Genomic DNA, 13864 nt, shown 5'->3' with positions numbered 1-13864 from the left:
CCACACACACACACACACACCCTCACACCCCCACCCTTTCCCCTATCATATACGCCTTATCCAAAGACATCACCCGGCTTGAAAGGTGCCTTTAGCAGGCTCCTTGAAGCAGGGAGTGGGGGTCCCGCTCTGGGACAATGATGGTTGAGGTGGAGGGGAGCCGGGGGAACAGGAACACATAGCATATTAAATCTGCTGGCGGAGCTGGGTCGTCTGCCCGGAGAGCCAGAGAGCCAGATCTGAGGCATGCCCTGAAGGGATGGCTGGGCCTGGGGATTAGGAGGCCAAGGAGAAGCCCTCGCGCACCCGAAGACCCCTTCTTGTCTCTGCTCGCACGCAAATGCATCCAGACGTTTTGACGCTCCTCAGGTTTGCCATCTCAGCCCAACTTTTCATTGCACTCCTCCGCGCCTCGCAAACCACAACAGCACACACACACACACACACACACACACACACCCATTTCCACTCACTCTCATGCACAGCCTTTTTTTTTTTCCCTCAATCACTACCTCTGTCTGACTTGTCCTCTTTCTTTCCCCACTGTGTCTGTTTCATTTGATGTCAACATATCAAAGTAGCAGATCATCAAAGTGAGAGACCTTCTATTCAACTACACCAGTTATATGCAAGGGAAGCAACAGCTAATCATATTACACAGGGAATTACTGCAAACTTTCACTGGTCAGGTGGTTACTGTGTGTTTTATTATAAACAATTCAAACTTGTAGTAGGTGATACACCTCTGTGTGATTCCTTTAACCTCCTGAGAAAGATGAAATTTAAGAAAAAACACACAAAAATGGGAAAAACACACAAGCCTCAACAACCTGCAAAACAAGCAGACTAACACTAAAACACACACACACACACACACACACACACTCCTCATTATCCTGAGGAAAAACCAGCTTCCTTCACATTACCCTCATTTTAACAAAACATGTGCCACCTCTTTGAGCGCTTCAGGTCGCAGCATTAGCACAACAACACAGCTCATTAGGGCCTCTTGCATACAAACCTGATAACAGGTATTCTTCCTGCGGGGTGTAAAAGGCCTGAGGACAGAACCTGCCTTTAGCTGTGAATGCAAGGCCTTTTTAAAAAAAAAAAAAGGAAAGAAAGGAGGAGTGGGCCATACCTCAAAAGCTAATAGTATGTCATCTCCCTGCATTAACATGACAGCCCCCTATTCTGCCAGGTCACAGGTGTCCTGGGCCAGTGTCGCTATGCATAATTTTACTTAAAGGAGTGCTTAAAGTTAAGATAAAGCAGCACGCTGCTGCTGCTGCTGCTGCTATCTGACGGACTGACTCCTGAAGAGGGAAACGTTATCCGCCTGTTCCTATCGTATGGAGCTGGAGAAGCAGGGAGCGGCTATGATACATCTGTGCTGGCTACAGTAAGCGAATGGCACCGAGTTGTGCATCTCATTCCTGCAGATTAGCATCTTAAACACTGCTGCATTCATCACTGCTGCTGCATCATAATGAGGCCAAGTCTTTCTTCTTGGTAAAGGTGCACCTGTTTGACGTCAGTACACCAATGGCAAGTGTACACCTAGAATATTCTTGTATATTTATAAATGGAAAGTTAAATATTTTTATAATATGAAGATGTTTTGTGTGGTTTATTTTATAAAACATATTTGGGAAATGTAATGACATCTCCTCTGCTGTGTAAAAATAGAAATTAAAGCCACTCATTATGTGTAATATTGTTCTGCAGAATATTAAACAACAGAAAAATGTGAGTCACTGTCTGATCAGTCAGCCACTGAAAATGTGATCACACTTAATTTAAGACTGGTTGCAAATGTCATATCATTAAATTCTGCCTGCACACTGAAAATAAAATGCTGTCTTAATTTTGGCCTCTAATAATACTGATATAGAGGCAATTGTATGTCATTTTTAATTATGAATATTATTTTAAAATGATTTATGAACGTATGCAAAACATACAGGAGAAAATGTAGGAGTCCTCTTATTTTAATCTCTACAAATAAAATTATAGTTATAATATGTTGACATTTTAGAATAAAAGATATTAGGCCTGACGTCTGAGTGGTTAAAGGCCTGATGTGTCTGTGTATTATTTTTTATGTTAATATTTGGACACTGATTAATTTCCACTTGTGAGGCCTGTGAAATGTTATTTTGTTATTATAAATAAAATGGTGGAAATATTAAATAATAATTTATGTGACAGTCCCTTTTTTATTTTATTAGACAAATGGAACCAGGACCTGAGAAAACTCTGCTCACAGCCAAATCCACAGCCAAGATGAATGATGGAACTGCCTCATAAAAATAGCTCAAAGGAGATTTTTATCTGTGTGAACTTGTGCTGTTAAACATCTTATTTGGTGTTTTCAGCCACTGCTCCGTCTTCAAGGCGGCCAGACCTCCGTTAATAATTTGCCAAGTGTCAAAAAAAAAGAAAAAAAAGAAGGGAGGATTTGAGCTGCACCGCATGGCTGAGCACCTCGGACCCTCGTCGTCTGTGTGAAACCCGAGAGCAGACAAGCAGATAAAATGTGGAACAGCTGGCGAGGACAGGAGGGAAAGTTTCAAACAAATATCTGCACATGTGGAGGCTCGGGGGGCTCTCAAACGTTTTCATGTCCCGCACCCCCAAAACGAACACACAGACTCCTGTTAGAGAGATTTTTTCTTTCTTTTTTTTTCACTCTGCACGAGACCATGTGAGAGTTTGTTTTTTTTCTTAGTGTTGATTTTGTTTTTAAATGAATGACTGGCTATGAGAAGCACAAACCTCTGATTGTATAAATCATTCTTATCTACTTTTTTAAAATTATCTTAATCCCTGTGCATTATAATAAACTAAATTATAGTGGATTTATGGCATTTCTCATTTTGCTTGGGGCCCCATAAAACTCCCCACATGGACCCCTGCCGGGCTACAGACCCCACTGTAATGGGCTTAAATTTCTCTGAACACATGCACATGCCTTCAAACACGTTATGATCTGCTGATGTGACCTAAAATATTTTTTTCTCTTTTCTTTTTTTTTTTCTTTTTTTTTATGTGAACCAGATCATTAATAAACTTGTCTATCACATTATAAACAAGAAACAAGATCACATATGATTAAGATTTCCTGCTCCTGACTGATCCGCTTTAACTCAGGTCAGGTTTACAGAAAGTGACACTTGTTTCTGCACAAACTGGAAACATATAGAATAATTTCACCTCAGTGGCAGAATGTAATTTCCATTTGCTTAAAAATATGAATTCAATGCTAAATATGGACTCTTATTTTTTTTTTTTGCAGTGTAAATATTTCTTGCTAAAATCATGTGTGTATCCAAATTTTTTTTTTAAAAAAGGCCTCAAGTTGACTTTTTTAGTTCTGATACTGGAAAACATTACAACAGCAGCCATGTACAAATGAGAAGTTATGCTGCAAAAGAAATTATGTCTACATGTTAAAGGTCAAGGGTCAACCACGGGCTTGGTTGTATTAAAAGAAAATAAGACAGTGTCTGAGCATGCCCCTGTATCTCCTCATTAACCTTCTTCAGTAACACAACCGATAACAGACACTGAAATATGATCACACATGCACATAAATATGCATGTCTCCCCCCATAAACCCCCCACACACACACACACACACACACACACACACACACCCTCCCCACGCGCGTTTCTTTAGGCAAAGGTCCAGTAAAGTTTCACGTCCACAGAAGTTCATGAAGTTTCAGCAGGAAAAACTCCCAGCACGTGTTTTGGTCTTAAAACACACCAAACACACACACACACACGCACACACATACACACCAGTTTCTCCCATTTACGCTAAACTTGATGCAAGTTTTAAACTGCACATCTGTCTGTCGGCTACTTGTTAAGTTTCTAACAACCTCCACTCATTTCACAGAGAGTAAATCACACCCAGAACCAAGTGGATCCACAGTCTGTGCTGCGTTTGCGGCTGTTTTTTTGTGGGGGGGGGGTTTCCTTTTTTCTTTTTTAGGATCCGAGATTCGCTGTTTAAAGAAGCTGCTGTTTCACACCAAATCCCCCCCCCCTTTGCACTTAATCCACTTCGCGTCTACATCTTTGCTTGTGTGAAACTCCATCGTTGGGAAATGTGAAACCTCGGCTGCTCTGCCTTTCCAAACTTTTACAAGCAGACAACAAATACGCGCAACAAACTTAAAAAAGTCTATTCCGCCTGTGTGTTTGAGTACTTACTTCTTTCTGGGTGTTTTCCTCCTCTAATTCTTGACTGGCTTTTGATTCGTCTCAGAAAATAAATGATTTGTCTTCCTCCTTCTTCTTCTTCTCCTCTTCCTAAGTTGCAGATGTGCCTCTGGAGTTGCCTGGGACTTTTTTTTTTTTTTTCTCTTTTCTTTTTCTTTTTTTTTTTTTTACGCTGCAACTCCAACTCCAAAACGGCGCTGCCAGAGTTTTTCCTCTTGCCTGTCTTTCTCCTCCTTCTCACAGTTTGCTGTGTTCAACCACCGCCGGACCGACACCATCAGCCTGCCGATAAAATCTGCCGATAGCAGACCGCAGATGTGCGTGAAAAGAGCAGAAGCGTCAGAGAAGCGCATGGAGAGTTGTTATTACATTTAGAGCGCTTTTTCGAGGAGAAGAGAGAGGGCGAAGTGTGGGTCTCCAGCTGCTCCTTCCCTCGCTTGACTCCTCCCTTCGGATTGCTCCCTCCTTTACTCACTGCCTCCCTCCTTTTTTGATTTTGTGTACCCCCTTTCTTTCTTTCTTTCTTTTCTTTCTTTCTTTCTTTCTTTCGGTAACTTTAGTCCTTAATATTATAACTTATGGAGCATAAACCGATATTAAACTCAGGTTACCCACCTTTCTATTCAACATAGGCCTTCTTAACACATAAAGAAGTATCAATCTGACCCTGGATAAGCAAAGTTTATTTCATTTTTAGGCAAATTCTGATATAAATATACGTTTTTACTGAAAATACAGTTTATTTTTTTCATGTCTGAGGTTATTTCCCTGTTTGTTTGCTTCTCGTTTGTCCATGAACTTGGCTTGTGAGGTGTTTGAATGAATCTGTGACCTCATCATGGACTCTACCATGACCCCGCTTTATTAAAAGACATAATGTTTCGCCTAAAACTGCACAGATCCAGTGCAGCATGATTTAAGGCTGCCAGTCACTCCTCACAAAAGCATAAGGAAATATATTGCCCTGTTTAAACTTACGTAAATCCCAATAATTAAACATGTGTGTGGTTAGATGTCAGCCTGCATGAGTCGATTTAAATGATTGCCACCAAAATATACAGAGTCCTAATTTTGATTATGTTGTTAAAATAAAAATCCTGCATCACATGACAACTGTATGGATGAATTAGCTTGAAAGAATCATATGGCAGGCATATATGTTGATTTATTTTGAAATTACGAAGGGATATGTGGTTTTTTAACTGTTGTTGTCCAGGTAATTCAATCAAGCCTGTTTCGCAATTATCCATCTTTAAAATAAACAAAAAACACACATTTACATTATGGAGCAATTTGACTCACATATTGGAAAGTGTGGATTTATGAGGGCTAAAGTAGTCTCCTGGGCTCAGCCTTCAGAGTGATATCTAATGCTACGTTAAAGCTGAGGAAAGCCCTCCTGTAGGGTTAGGTATAATCAATATACATAATCAATATACAGGGAAATGATGTGGTAAGAGAGGTCTTTAAGGTGCTGTTTCAATCAATGAAGAGGTGGGAGTTTGCAGAGGAAGATCACCAGTTAATCGTTTAACCAGGATTTGAATGTGTGTATGTGTGTGTGTGTGTGTGTGTGTGTGTGTGTGTGTGTGTGTGTGTGTGTGTGTGTGTGTGTGTGGCCGAGAGGTCAAATCCATCAAGGCACAGTTAGTGAATTTATCCTGTATGTAACACATGTCCAACCAGATACCGTGGAAAATAAGGATATGTGATGTTTTATAATCACTTTCCCGATGCTTATTCTGGCAGTTAAGTCCACGCTGACTAATTAGTTTCTAAATCAATCAGAGGCTAAGATCTCCTGTCACTACTGTCAACATCTTTGTCATCAATAAACCCCCAAATGTTTCACTCTGATTGTGTCAGGAAATGAAGATGGATTCTTGGAAGTTGAGAGAGTTGACTCAAGTCATTCTGCGGACAGCTATTTTAAATATTTGAGTGCGGGACGTGGTTTTGAGTCAACTCAAATGTCATCTCTGTTCATCAATGACAAATAAGAAACAGATGGTTTTTCCTCGCTGCCCATAAAATGTCACAATAAAAGCACAAGAGTTGATATTTGATGATTTTAAATGGAAAAACAGACGTAATAAATAAGGTTTAATAACAAATACAGAAAAGCTACAAATGCACAGTGACGGAGTGTGAGCTGTGATATGAACCAGTGTCAATACAATGAAAATGCTTGTGTCCGTGACGACAGGAAGTCGAGCCGGGAGAGGAGACAGTCAAAGATGCTCTGTAAGACACGACTAATTCTCCTGTCAGTTTGTCAGGCGGTGCTCATCTGGCCTGGACTACACAGAGATAAAGTCCTTGTTATGAATCTCTCAAAGAGAATCCGAGGAACGTGGAGGTGGGGGGTGGGGGAAACGGAGGGCTGGGTAGGTTAGGGGGGGTGAGGTGGTGGTGGTGGTGATGGTGGTGGTAGGGGGGCGGGGGGAGAACAAGAGGGTAAAGGAAGAGGGAGGGGGTGCACATGGGCATCAGTAGGGTTAGCGGCTCCCGAAAGTATTTCATCAAAGAGGGCCAGGATCCTAGGGATTGAGATTCTGCCTGGAGGCAAGTAACCATTGGTCTCCCAAGAACATATTCCAAAGTAGGACTCGCAGAGCCAAAGCACACATCAAAAGCACCTCTGTAGCCAAAGCGATTCTGGAGGAGAAAGAAAGGGGTTCGGGTCCCTTCTTGGCCCCCTTTAAGCCCCAGATCTCACCCCAATTAAGAAGGAACTACTGTTTGTTCCAGACCCTGAGATCTACAGACAGGGAGGTGCACTCACCAAAGGTAGACACTCAGGCAACCTCACAAACACACAGGCACACCAATCACACACACATTCACACACACACACTCACTCACTCACTCACTCACTCGCTCAAATATTGTCAGTTTTCCTCAGAGCGAGAATCAAGAGTATGAAAGAAAATGCCTGCGCGTTGAAGATCGACATCTGTGTCTCGTGCTTATTTTTCAAATAATGACCAACTGATAGAGCGTGTTTCCAGTTTCAGCCGTGATCTCACTGAAATAATATGCAGCGCTCAGTGTGTCCACGTATGTTACACGAGTAACAGTAAATCAATACTTGGCAGAATGTTGTGTAGGCATTTGGATTTTTGCCTTTAATTCCTCGCCGCTGGACAGATGTCACTGTGAAATGGATACGGCAGAATAAGCATATTATATCCACACAGATGTGACCGCTGGAAATGCACTGGCTGCATGAGCAGAGGAATGACACAGGCTCCTGTGATTCTCACAGCAGAGACACTGTATTTGTACCATAAAGGGATGTATAGCAACATATAAATAGTCCATTACAAGTGAAAGTCTTGTGTTCAAAATTTTTACAGAAGTAGAAGAAAGGAAGTTTTAGCAGGCAAAATATACCTCAAGTCGGCCTCATGAAGAGAAATACTCATCATGCAGCTGTGAGTGTGATGCTTATCATATACACACATTATTGGATTACTATTTTAATGCAATCAAAGTGGAGATAATTTTGACTTTTACTAAAAGACTATTGGGTAGTTTATTCTATAACAATGTGTCATTATTTAGTGATAAGTATGTAAAATGTAAAATCTATATATGCAAAGTTACAGTTGAAAGGAAAGTATTTTATTCTGAAATCTTGTGGAGAAGTAGTAACAGGTAACATAAAATGGAAATACTCAAGTACATGAAGCGTAAACTTGTACAAAAGTACAGTATTTGAGCAAATACACTGTTACTTTGCACATATTATTAAAGAACTCAGTTATTTAAACATGACATTTTTATAAACCTAGATTGTTTAATCTGCTTGGAGCAATTTGTTTTGAGAAAGCTAAACACTTCAGTGGTTTAATTTGCCAAAACTACAACAACACATATTTTCTCTCGTTGAAATGTGTCGACACTATCCTGTGGATTATTGAGAGAAGCGAGCGCGGGGCATCTGGTGGCCTGTAGCTGCATACTATTCAACTGCAGTGTTCACAGTTTGACACCAGCCTGGGTCATAGCTTCTCTCTCACTCCTCGTGTTTCCTGAACTGTCTGTTTCATGCGCTGCTACTATTTAATGAAAAAAAGGAAGGCAGAGCAACCGGCAAATCATCTTTTAAAGTCATTGTCCATTCAGCGCCACCGCACCGGAGTGAGAGCAGAAATCTCAGAAACACAAATCTCTAAGTCAGAACACAGAAACCTTGCAATGGTGGAAAGTAACTAAGTGCATTTACTCAGGTACTGAAGTACAGATTGCTTTATACTGCTGCTCCACAACAAGTTCGGATTTTATACCCAAAACACACAATAAGCTTTTAAAGATATGATGCATCGTTGCAGATGAAGTTACCAAAATATGAAATAAACTACAACAGTGAATGCATCAGTAATAATAATCAAATGATATAACATCTAATAGTATAACATTTAGTATGACACTTACAGGGTGACATTTCTCTGCTTTATTAGTATTTTTTATTGCACTGATACATCTATACCTTACTGAAGTGACTATTTGTAGTACTGTAATGTAGTACATTATGGCAGCATAGCTACTTTTACTTGGTTGAAGGATCTGAGTACTTTCTCCACCGCTGCCGTCTGGTTACTGTGGCATTAGAGGTGATTTGACCTTTAAGCTGAAATTTCAAAAAGAGACGTCAGTTGATTGTATAATAATCAACATGTTTCCATTATGTGATAAATCACAAATTTCATAACCAAAAAGAAGATGACAAATGCCACAAGAATTCGCTTTAACACCGTTTGATCTTGGATGTCCTTGTGTCCCGGTGGCCGCCCTGTGAAAACCACGTATCTCTGTAACATTGTGGGCTAAGAGAAGAGATGACATTTTCAGCTTTGTGGTGATGCATATTTCAGATAATCCAGTGGGTTTTAAATGTTTTGGGGTTTTTTTTTTTTGCTTGAGAAATAGCCCTCAATCCATAATTGAATATTTCATCCTAAATTCAAAATCACCAAATTTGGAGATACATTGTTTTCACGGTTCAGTGAAAATAGGCGACCAAAAATATAAGTCTGATATTTCCTGTGTGTGCCTGCACCGTCACTCTCTGATAAAGGCCCTGAAGAATTTACTCCCAACTGTTTGCTTGCTCTTAATCTCACTACTACGAGTGGTTAAGTGTGTTGACCAACAAACGACTACAGCCACCTGACACCGGGCTTGTTTGCCAGGCACCCGTGATTTGGGACCAAACAAACACACCACAAAGGAGAGCTTCAGTGATCTGTGCTCCACTGTCACGAGTGTGTGTGAGAGTGTTATCCATCCTTAAGCTGTGTACAGACACTTTCAAAAATTTTTCCTTCCCTCTCCCCTCATGCTGGTTTTCCCCTCCTCTCTTCCTCACATGTACTCTACCTGTACACACATGTACGTACAGGACACTAAACACAGCACTCCCGCTCTTTTCCTCCTTGCACCCCCCCTCCTCTCCCCCTGCCGGAGGTATCGAGTGGCTTGAGTGGGCCATTAGTGTGAATGACTGATAAGACTCTCAGCCCCCAATAATCAGGGGGAAAAAAGAGGATATTTGCAGTTATTTTGAATCCGTCAGAAATAATAAACGCAAAACTATATCCACTTGGGCTATTTAAGCAATTTCCCTGTGATAACATCCCGTGGGGATTTCATGTGGATTCCAAATGACGACATAATAAAACCACGATGCCTGCACCCCCTTATCAGGCTGGATTAAAAGGGAATAATGAAACAGAGAGGGTTTGGAGCCTTGTGTGGTATGAATATGATTATCTAATGGACTCCAATGGAAAGGCATGTTAATTCCACTTTAACGCGAGACCTTTCCCAGACTATCTCCTGCCCCTGGCTCCTCCTAAGACCCCCACCCCCACCACCACCTCCTCCCTGCTCGACCCGTTTCTCTGCCTCTTTCTCCTCTTCCTTTAAGTTTAAATAATCATTCTGCTTTTTCCACAGAAGTCATTATGCCCGCCGTCTATCTCTGTGTATGAACGTGAGCATGGGAGAGTGATAAACCCCCCCCCCCCCATTCTTCACACTCTTTTCCAGTCTGATTGGAGTGTGTTGGCCTCTTAACTTTCAGACAAAAGCACTCTAGGCAATTATCAATATTCAGATTCTTTTTTTTTTTCCTTGCACGGAGATCATTGTTGCTTGAAGAATGTGGGTCACTTTCATACAAACTCAAATCAAACTTTCTGAGCGCCCAGTTGAAATCATATTACATGGTCTGATACTGAACTTAGCAAAGCCTTAGTATGTGAAAAAAAAAAAAAAAGCATCACTGTCAATTTAAACATATGCAGCAAATTTTCCTGCGTTGATACGTGTTTATTCATTTCAAGATGCTTTTTGAAATCTGAAAGTTCAAACTAAAATGTTATTCTGAAAAGTGTAGTTTTTTTTTAATTATTATTCTTACAGTTTCTGGGCTAAATGAACACAGATGAATTTTCTGGGTGGCATTCTCCAGTTACAAATGTATGTGTTAAGCATACAACATGTACATTTGTAGCTGTTGCATCTTTTATTTCAAGGGGAAAAATAATTCAACCCATCCAACACCACATAAAGATTTCAGTCATGTACAGGCTTCGTTGTCAGAAAACACAGCTGTTATGTTTGTATTTTGCCATTGATGTCGACTGATAAAACGTGCGTCTTCTTTTGATCAAGGAGAAAAAAAAAAGTCCCCGACCGTGTCGGGCCCGGAATGGGGTGGTCATCGTTAGACCCATTAGGACCAATAAGACTCCCTGAGCCTCCCGTAGTCAAGTCCATTCTCATCCAGCGAGGCACGGAGCAGTATTGTGGATCAGCACACACATCTTGAGAGCAGACTGAGCTCCCACAGGACACAGTTAAAAAAAAAAAAAAAGCATCAATATTTCATCAAACTACTCTCTCTTTCTGGTCCAGATCAAAGCCTCGACTCCCACAGTCCTATAGGTAGAGAGGACTCTTTTGTTTTTGCTCCTCAGGTAGAGCAGCAGTCAGACTCTGTTCGCTTTTGGAAACCTTGCAACGCTCAGCCCATCCATCTCACGGCTTACTGCCTCGCTTTTGGAAGAGGAGGTAAAAAGCGAGAGTAGAGACTGTGAGGGTGAAAACATGTTCCAGAGATGTCCAGAGATTGAACTTCTTGGCCTTGTTGTGTTATGTTATTTCCTTTTTTTTTTTTTACCCCCAGGTTGGCCCATAGTGAGGCTAATGGTGAAAGCAAACAGAAGATGTTGTGATTTGTCTTCGAAAGACAGAAATAGTGCATTTCTTTACCGTCGTCTGCATCATCACCTCCTGCCGTGTCAGGGGTCAGCAAATGAGGTTCAGCTATGAGCTATAGATTTATTCAGCGGCCCAGCAGACTTATGCGTCTCTAATACGTCTGTTCCTTTAAAGCCAAACAGCAGACAGACTTGGTTAGTAGCTGCTGAATATAATGGAGCATTTTAAAGAGCCAGGTATTTCCTCCAGAGATGGTAGAGACCAAAAGCAGAGCTTAAAGACAGCCAATCTTGGACTTTCATTCGCCAGATGGCTGCAAACACAGCTCCAAATAAATGCTACTGTTTCTCCGTAACTGCTGGATGTCGAAATATGCAGCTGTTTGCTAAGAAGATGAAAGGTCAATGTTGTGTTCAAAACTTGTTTCTACTGCCCCTAAGTGGCCAAAAAAAAAAAAAACAGACATTGCAGGTTTATCTAAACGGAGCCCTAAAAAATAGAAAAAAAAAGAAACCCACAACTGAGCAGAAACTGAACTGCAAGAGTTTTCTTTTCAACAAACCAACCTGAACAAACAGAGCTGAAGTAAAGGACATGAGGGCCGACCGAAGCATTTTAACACTGGAGGGAAGAAGAAAATACAACAACTATAACTGCAGGTAAAAACAGACAGATTCTTACTTACTCAATATTGACAAGTATAAAACCTTAAAGTAAACTGGCAAAATGAATTCCAACTTACCTGGACAAAGGTGATCCGCCCACCTTGCTGTGGCAGGTGTTTGGTAGGATCCACGTTCAGACTCCTCATCGAGTCGGTTGCACCTTCCGTAGTGTGGAGGCTGCAAAGATAAGTGAGTGAAAAGGTCAAATTAAATCAAGTACATGTCACCGTCACATTAATCCTGATTTGGAAAAAAAGAAAAAAAGAAAAACGCTTGTAAACCAATGTTTGTTCCGTGTTGCACAACGAGAGAAATCATGTAAAGGTTTTGACATAGAGGCAATAACTTCAGTTTCTGAGGCCCAATACTTTCATTCAAGTGCTGGATTCAGCTCAAAATATTCTGTTGATTACAAGTCAGATGCAATAACTTAAATCTCCTGTTTATGGTTTTTAGCGTGATCACCCAGGAAAATGGTGGCAAAACTATATTTTATGTATCCCACATTTTCCTATAAAGTATCTGATACTGAACTGTCAATGTATAAGAAGGTATATGATCCTACATGTTGCTTGATTGGGTCCTTACAAAAGACGAAACACCCTCTCATTTAATCCACCTTGATGTTGCTTGGTATGTTTGCACATTAGCTTTGTATTTGTCATTGTACGTGTGTAAATGTGTGTTGTCGTCCCCCCCTCCCTCTTCCTCCTACATCACCCATGGTTTTCTGTTGTCCCTGAACACACCTCTCCTCCTCTCATCATCAGCGTCAATCTGCGGCTGTCACTCTGAGCCGGACAGTGACTAACGACACTCCCAGTCAGTCAAACACTTATCACCACACAGGTAACACACAGGCCTGGAAATGACTGACATGAAATGGAAACGTCTCTCATTCTGTGGGCCCGGGAGCTGAAGTGAAATATTAGCTGTGGGAGAGATGGCGGATGATAGGAAGCTCCCTGTTTGGGCTGGAATTGTGGAGGTCCAAGTTCTATTACATTTCTTTTTACGCGGCGGAGTGGTATGAAGATCCTGTTTGTCTGGATAAAAGATAGCTTTCCTTTTCCATTCCCTTTTCTTATATGCATTATTTTACTGTTTTCTTCACAATATGTTTCATATTCACAGATGGGCCAGACCCCTAACTTTCACTATGAGCTATTTGTGACTTGTTATGGAATAAAATGGTGCTCAAAGCCAGTGGGTCATTGTTGATATATAAGCCACTGTCCCTGAGGCTTTCCTGTGGTCCCCAGAACCAGAGCATAGGCCAGCTGAAAGCAGACTGCAGCCCGGTCAGTGTCAATGGGTCACATATGCTTACTCTGTCTCTACTATTACTCATAGACTCCACCTAATCTTCCCTCTATCCCTCTTCTTCTCTCTCACACATCTCCTTCATGCACTCACACACACACACACACACACACACACACACACACACAATTCCCCCTGTGCAGAAAGATGAATGGGATGTTTCCAAACCACAGGTGCTGCTCTACTTGTGAGTCTTTCACATTCTTCACAACGCAGCTCAGACCTGCTCAGGTTTTTTTTTTTTTTTTTACTTTCTACTGTTTTCCCTGGTGGTGATTACTGCGGTACTTCAGAGCTGGGGGATAATGAGGAACAAGGAATTTTAGGCATGGAGTATACGAGCAGTCTGCCTGTGTATTAGCAGCTCTCTGCAACAACAAGTCAACCCTCATGACCCCCCCCCACACCCA

General features: G+C 41.3%; 1 protein-coding gene across 2 annotated transcripts in view; it reads right to left on the bottom strand.

Moving 5' to 3' along the window:
- The window catches only part of gli3 (GLI family zinc finger 3), a 93423-nt gene extending 88740 nt beyond the window's left edge, over positions 1 to 4683 (bottom strand). For both annotated transcript variants that reach the window (XM_023395088.2, XM_023395089.2), the window contains exon 1: positions 4225 to 4683. The gene's annotated coding sequence lies outside the window, so the exon portion shown is untranslated. The remainder of the gene's footprint in view (positions 1 to 4224) is intronic.
- Between the last annotated feature and the right edge of the window lie 9181 nt (positions 4684 to 13864).

Source organism: Seriola lalandi, unplaced genomic scaffold, assembly GCF_002814215.2.
Source record: "Seriola lalandi dorsalis isolate HSWRI2012SDOR001 ecotype SW California unplaced genomic scaffold, Sedor1 jcf7180002054956, whole genome shotgun sequence".
NCBI classification, from domain to species: domain Eukaryota; kingdom Metazoa; phylum Chordata; class Actinopteri; order Carangiformes; family Carangidae; genus Seriola; species Seriola lalandi.
The sequence above is the reverse complement of the archived record's forward strand: the minus strand, read 5'-3'. Positions and strand labels throughout refer to the sequence as shown.